The sequence below is a fragment of the Sus scrofa genome, chromosome 2 (assembly GCF_000003025.6).
Source record: "Sus scrofa isolate TJ Tabasco breed Duroc chromosome 2, Sscrofa11.1, whole genome shotgun sequence".
Taxonomy (NCBI): domain Eukaryota; kingdom Metazoa; phylum Chordata; class Mammalia; order Artiodactyla; family Suidae; genus Sus; species Sus scrofa.
Window position 1 is genome coordinate 40,169,316 of NC_010444.4, and position 7,323 is coordinate 40,176,638.

The window sequence follows — 7,323 nt, forward strand, 5'->3', positions numbered from 1 at the left end:
TGGGAACCTCCATATGCCACAGGAGAGGCCCAAGAAATAGCAAAAAAGACCAAAAAAAAAAAAAAAAAAAAAAGAAGTTCTGAACAAAGGCTTGGGAGCCAACATCTAGGGGTCCCTGCTATGCTTCTTGCTAGCTGTGTTACCCTCAGCCAATTTTAACCTGGCAAAATAAGGGTTAAAAACAACCTATCTCTCAGAGACATGGTGAAGTTTAAATGAGATGATAATAATGTAAAGCACCTGTGGGGATCTCGAAGTAAATGCTTAAAAAAATAATAAAAGAATAAAAGAAAAAGAAGAAAGAGGAGAAGAGGGAAAAAGGAAGGAGAAGGGGGGGAGAAGAAAAAGAAGGAGAGGGAGAAGGAACAGAAGAAGCAGCAGAAGAAGCAGATGCAGAAGAAGAAGAAGAGGGAGAAGAGGAAGGAGAAGGAGGAGGAAGAGAAGAAGCAGAAGAAGAAGAAGCAGAAGAAGGAGAAGAAGCAGCAGCAGCAGCAGAAGAAGCAGGAGCAGGAGGAGAAGAGGGGGAAGAAAATTAATGCCTCCGAGTAGAGAATACCATAAACAAAAACAAACTAAGTAAGCCTGCACTAAAATCCCTCTGAACATGGTTTATTCGTGTTGTAAGGATCCAGAAGTTCTTCCTGGATCTGGCAGAAACACCAGCATCACCAGCATGCTATCACTATGCTAAAGCCCCACAGAACTGACACATATTCACGCCAGAAAAAAGATAAACCAGTTCACTGTATTGATTCGAAGCCAGAAGGAGGAAGGGCAGCGAGCAACAATCCCAGACCCTGCTGATGGAATCAGACCACGAAATGGGGGAAGTTTCTCCCCAGTTTTCATCCAGGACCTCACCCTTTCCTGCTCTCCCCTCTCAGGCAGTGCCAGCTCTGACATGTCTTTCCTGATTTCCTGTGACGGAGGTTGTGGAGATGATGAGGGGCTGCTGACCAGTCAGCTGGTGTGTGTGTGGACTGAAAAGTCTGCTGACATAGCTGCATAACCCTGGGCTGGGAGTTGGGAAGGGGTGGGGGGCAGGCCTGTCTGAAATGCTCAACTCACACCTTGAGAGCAGTACAACCCCTGGCAAGGAGTCCAATAAACCATCCCGGGCCTTGGAGCACTGTTATTTAATCGACAAAAATCCAATGTGCTAAAGCGAATTAGTTCTAGCAAAGGGGCCACGGGAGTCTGGAAATTATAGACCTGAGTCTTGGCCTGATTTGTTTTCCGTCATTGTGGAGCTCTTCCCACAGCTGATGTCTCCCTGCAGGCAAAACTGCCCTCCAACCAAACTGTAGTCGGTTTAAAAAAAAAAGAACCCTCTGAGACAACCTTTAGGGGACCCGAAAGACAAAAAGACAGCAAGCTGGGAAGCAGGGGATTGACCCCTGTCGGTCAGACTTCAAAGCCTGCACCTTTTCTAATTTCCAAGGAAAGCTCAACATCAGCATCAAATTATACAATGTTGGGAGATGTAAGTAATTAAGTCTCCTCTCCCCATAGCCGAGAGGAGACAGCAGCAGTTCAGAGGAGGTGAGTGACTTGTCTAAGCTCACACAGCACTTGGCAGCCCCTACTGTGGAAAACAATAAGCTAGCAAGAGATTCATATCAATAAAGCTGTTTCCTTATCATCAAATAGCGATTAATGTTTTCAAATATTATTTTTTACATATGTTGCTCGGGTTGGCCCCACACAATCACTGAAATATTTATGGCACAAACATTACCAGCCCCTTTCACAGAGAGGGAAACTGAGGCATAAAGAGATAAATGGTCTACGCTAGCTCACAGAGCTGAGAGGTGCCATAGGCAGGGATAGAGATGAGCCCTTGTATTCTAAGCCAGCTGTCAAATTCTATGACCAGGCCTACACTTAGAGCCGTTAAGATGCTTGTGTGGGAGTTCCTGTTGTGGCACAGTGGAAATGAATCTGACTAGTATCCATGAGGACCAGGGTTCGATCCCAGGCCTCACTCAGTGGGTGGGGATCCAGTGTTGCTATGAGCTGTGGCATAAATCGCAGACTCAGCTTGGATCCCACATTGCTGTGGCTGTGGTGTAGGCCACCAAGCTGAGGCTCAATTTGACCCCTAGCCTGGGAACTTCCATATGCCATGAGTGTGGCCCTAAAAAGCAAAAAAATAAAAATGATGCTTGTGCTGTGTGCTGGGAGCAGTGAGACAGGAGAGCAAAGAGCCAGAGAGGTGGTATGTATTAGAGAGCCAATAAACTAGGCAACAAACCTTAAATTATGATGTACAATGAGATAAGAGTGTGTTATCTTTGAGTATTTTTCCTCTTCAAAATATCTTTCTCGAGCATTTCTATAAATTAAGTCCTAAAGAAAAAGGCCTCACATTGTAAGGCTTCCAAGGACACTGGACGTGTCCCCTCCACAGCTGAGCACTGAGCCAGAGGCACCTCCTGCAGGGGCAGCGGGATGTAGGGGAAGAGGGTGGAAAGTTACAGACTCAGGTGGTCAGGAGTGACTAGCAATCTCTTTCCCCAGAGTGATTAAAACCAGAAAAACAAAAAACACAAAAATGACTTTTGCTCTGTCTGGATTTGTTTGGGTTACAGTAACATGTGATAATAACTGTTACAAGGTATATAGTATAACTTGCTAAACATCCTGCTAAGCACTTCGTGTCTATTATCTCATCTAATTCTCACAACAACCCTTCAAGGGTATTTTGATCAGTATTTTTAATGAGGAGGGGAAAGTGAGGCTCAGGGAGGTTAAGTAATTTGCCTAAGGTTACATAGCTGTAATGATGAGGTGGGCTTTGAACCAAGGTCTATCTACTCCAAAGTCCTAACTTTTATCCTATCCTCTCTCAAGGAAGATGACGGCCTAGAAGATGATTCTCCATTCTCCAGACTCTGAGTTTCACTAAGAAACAGCCATGGGTGATGTAGCACAGATAGGACATTATTATCACAATGATAGCAAGATAACTGGCATCCAAAAATCTTGGTTCACAAACACCTTTCCCCTTTTTTCTAAAAATAAAAAAGTAATGTCATTTCATTATTATTCAGACAAACCTGAAAACAATTATACATTTTTATTCCAAAGACTGAATTTGTAACAAAGCTTTGATTTTTTTTTTTTTTTTTTTTTTTTTTTGGCTTTTTAGGGCTGCACCTGTGGCACATGGAGGTTCCCAGGCTAGGGGGCGAATCAGAGCTACAGCTACCAGCCACAGTCACAGCCATAGCCACAGCAATGCGTCTGTGACCTACACCACAGCTCACAGCAACGCCAGATCCTTAACCAACTGAGCATAGCCAGGGATCAAACCCACATCCTCATGGATCCTAGTCAGGTTCGTTAACTGCTGAATCAGAAAGGGAACTCCAGCTTTGCTCTATTTTAAAGGCATATATTAAACTATCCATTTTGTTGGCAGATTCAAATGGAGTTACTCCAACCAATTTCCATAGTGAAAAGTACTGTGAGGTTTTATTGAGCATTTGCAATTAAAGCTGAGAAGACAGCTACTTCTTTAGGAAGATTCTTAACTATTTTGTCAACAAAATTATGTATACCCTAGCCAATCTCTGTACTATACAATGAAGCAGTGTAGTGAGTCGTTAAATTCTACTGTAATATGTCTGGGTATCCTGGGGTACATTAGGTCAAGTCAGATCCTGAAAACCTGAGTTTAAGGGGAACTCATATGTGCCAATGAGCTAGAAGAAACATGTAAGGGGAAGAAGTAGGTCGTGAGGTGTTTGGCGATTGCCTGTAACCCAATGGGGGAGATGCCCCCCCACCCAGCTTGGCTGATTAAGAGTCTGTTCTCTCTTCCTGGCTCCAGTCTCCAAGAGAGCCAGCCAAGGATTAACTAACCCACTTAACCTGACTTCAGTGATTATTCCAGGAGCAGCCAGGTTGCCTCCAGGGACTCTGAAGCAGCAATCTGAAAGACTCAGAAAAGCCCAAATGAAGTCCATGTCCCTGGGAAAGAAAAAGAGAGAGAGAGAGAGAGACGAAGAAGAGCATTGAGTAATTGAAGGGTTGGTTTTGTTGCTGTGATCCAAGGACACCCACTGGGTTCTATAGCAGGTGCCCAGCATGGTCCCCAGGCTCAGAGCAAGTGACCCTGTACATGTGAGCCGAAAGAGGGAAAGAACAGAGCTTGGGTTCCTAGGGAAGAAAAAATACCTACAGAAAACTTTTTTAAGAACTGTAGAGGTAGGACAAAGAAAAAAGACATTTGCTAAGTTGAGGGGTTGCAGAAAAGTCTCACTTTTACAGGAAAATAGGATGATGGTAGTAATAACAATAGCAGTTAACCGTTCATGCCAGACACTGTTCTGCTGCTTGACTGTAAACCCCAATAAAGCAAGAACATCACCTCTTTCACTCACCTGTACACACCGAGCACCTAATTCAGGGCTCAGGGCCATAGCAGGTATTCAGGATACTATGTTTTAGTGAATGAAGAGATAAAACAGAAGTCACGGGTAGGGGAAGGGGGTGGGAATAGTATTTAGCTAAAATTAAAAAAAAATTTGAAGAACGATAATTATGAGCTCATTTTTTCCTAACATTATTGAGCGCCAAGTATGTGCCAGGCATTGAACTTGGCTCTTGAAGATAAAGAGATTAAAAGACAAGGTATATTCTGGACTTGGTGACATGGCACTGAAGACTAGGACCTTATTCAATCATCAGGCACTTATCAAGCCTTTGCTCTGGGCCAGGCATCCAGCTGGGCACTGGGGGGAGAGATATAAGGAAGTTTCTCTCCCTACTGTCTAGGAGCTCACAGTGGCCTTGGGTGGGGTGTATGTAACAGAGATGCTTATACAGGGACAGGGTGAAGGAACCTGCCTGAAGGGGCCAGTGCAGTTACCCTTCCCTACCAGACTCCAAGCAAAGCGTAGCCATCGCTGATCAGGGAGGTTATGGGATTCCTGCACTCACGGGACTTTTTCCCATAATAAATTCCTGTCCCCACTCCTAGGAATCCGTATATATTTTCAATATTCTGGAACCTGGAAAATGGGTTTTTCCAATCCAGGATAAGCACTAAGCCAACGGGATCCTCGACTCTACAGCAATTTTATGATCAGATGCTATAGTGAGGTAATGAGAACAGAACTCAGATTCCAATTCTATAGAAATGGTCCTCAGTATTTTGCATTGTCTCCCCCAAAGCATTTAAGAAATTTAGACACAGTAATTGCTCAATAAGTGGCAGCAACTTTTGCTTGAGTCCATGGCTGCAAATATTCTTGTAGGGCTCCTAGATGAGTGGGGCTCACCCCATAGGAAGTCATGGGAAAGTTGGAGCAAACCTCACACACGGCTCAACAGGCTCTGAGCTCCACGGTCAGCACAAGGCAGCTCCAGGCTCCCCCACTCTCCTGCATGCCGGACTGTATCCACCCTCCTTAAAACCTGTCCACACCAGACCTTGCTCAATTTTCGGGGAGGATGACCAACTCGTTAAAAAGCCTAGGGAGGGCTGAGATCTGCTTGGGAGCAGCTGTGATCTAACTGAACACATAGGGATTGGGGCAATTTAAAGCTCTAGACAGCTGTTTTGCGGTGGCTGTACCAATGCATGCTGCAGGCGGGAGGGGGGGTGGGGGGTGCTCAAGGCTGCACTGCCCCCACTGGGTCAGGAAGTAGAGCTGGTGATGGAAGCACTTGGGAGGCAGGGGCAGTGAGAGAACAAGAGGGAACGGTCTAGGAGCCCACTAGCTAGAGCAATTTTTTCCTTTGCTCCTTGGCCTGCCCTGGTCAGCAGGGGAAGAGCCTGCTCTTCTCACCCCCAGTGTGTGAGGCTCTGGTGAAGATGAAAAGCAACATGATTCCAAAATTCTGAATGTTACCTTCGAATCTAGACACCTCAGGTGATGCTCAGCTTTCCTCCTTTCTTCTGATATCTCTTTTCAGTGTTTAATACCAAACATGTTACACACCATCTCACCCTCTAAGTTGTGTTAGCATAAGCGTGGCAGCACAGAGTCAAAAAACTGGTCTACTTCAGTGAGACACTGATTACACAACATAATGAACAGAGACCAGAAACAAATGCATGAATAATCTCTTAGATTATATAACTGGCAAACATGTTTGACCACAAAAGAAGAAAAAAGATTTCAAACGTGTCCTCTCTTCCTACCTCTTTGGTTGTACAGTAAACATAAAAGTTTTCAATGTTTTACATCTTTCCTTTCCACTCATGCTGAATTTCAAATCGACACATGTAATGGTATTGAGTACAATTGTTTCAGCTTGCTTTCTTTTTTCATTACCTTTACATGAAAAGGTTGTTAAGACTTCAAAACTGTATCATTTACCTCTTAATAGGTCCACTTTTCATCCTAGTCAATGAGCTGGATTATAATTTGCATGCTTCAATAAGACAAGAGAATTGTCATTAAAACAAGAATTATAGATCCCACTTTTTCTTTATTTTGTAATGTTGGGGGAAGGGTTAGGTGGTTAAGCATTGTCTAAGATGTCACTAAAACTGCTTTTATAGGAGCTTTCAAAGGCAATGGAGTGGAATATACAAACTAAGAGCAGGTAGACCTGAACTATAATCCTGACTCTACAGCTAACTTGACCATCACTGAATCCTTTTTGTGCCTCAGTTTTCTTCTCTATGAAATGGGGCACAACTATCCTGTGAAGCAAGTAAGGACCCGCCTAAGCACAGTGGAAAACATGGCTTTCAATGGAAAGCCCTTACAAATCCCAGCCCTTACAAATACCCTGAGACCGGGGGTTTGTTACTTAAAAATGCTCTACTTGGCTTTCTGGATGGGAACCCACAGTTAACACCTGTGCTGAGAATTAAATAAGAAGCTACCTGTGCAGCCTCACCAGAGGTGGCAGCTCCTTGTATTATATGCCTTACAGGTACATGGCACTCAGACACCTGGGGCATGAATGCCCCTGTCGATCACAGATATGAATGCATTAGTTAACTGATTCTGGACACAGTAATATTAGACCATCTGCTCCTGAAAAGAGGTTTTTTTTTTTTTTTCCTTCTTTTTAGGGCTGCACCCACGGCATAGGGAGGTTCCCAGGCTGGGGGTGGAATCAGAGCTACAGCTGCCAGCCTATGCCAGAGCCATAGCAACGCCAGATCCAAGCGGCATCTGTGACCTACACTACAGCTCAGGGCAACGCTGGATCCTTAATCCACTGAGCGAGGCCAGGGATCAAACCTGCAACCTCATGGTTCCTAGTCGGATTCGTTTCCACTGCACCACGATGGGAACTCCCTGAAAAGAGGTCCTTTAAAGAGGATTCACAGGTGGTAGAAACTTAAGGTGGATT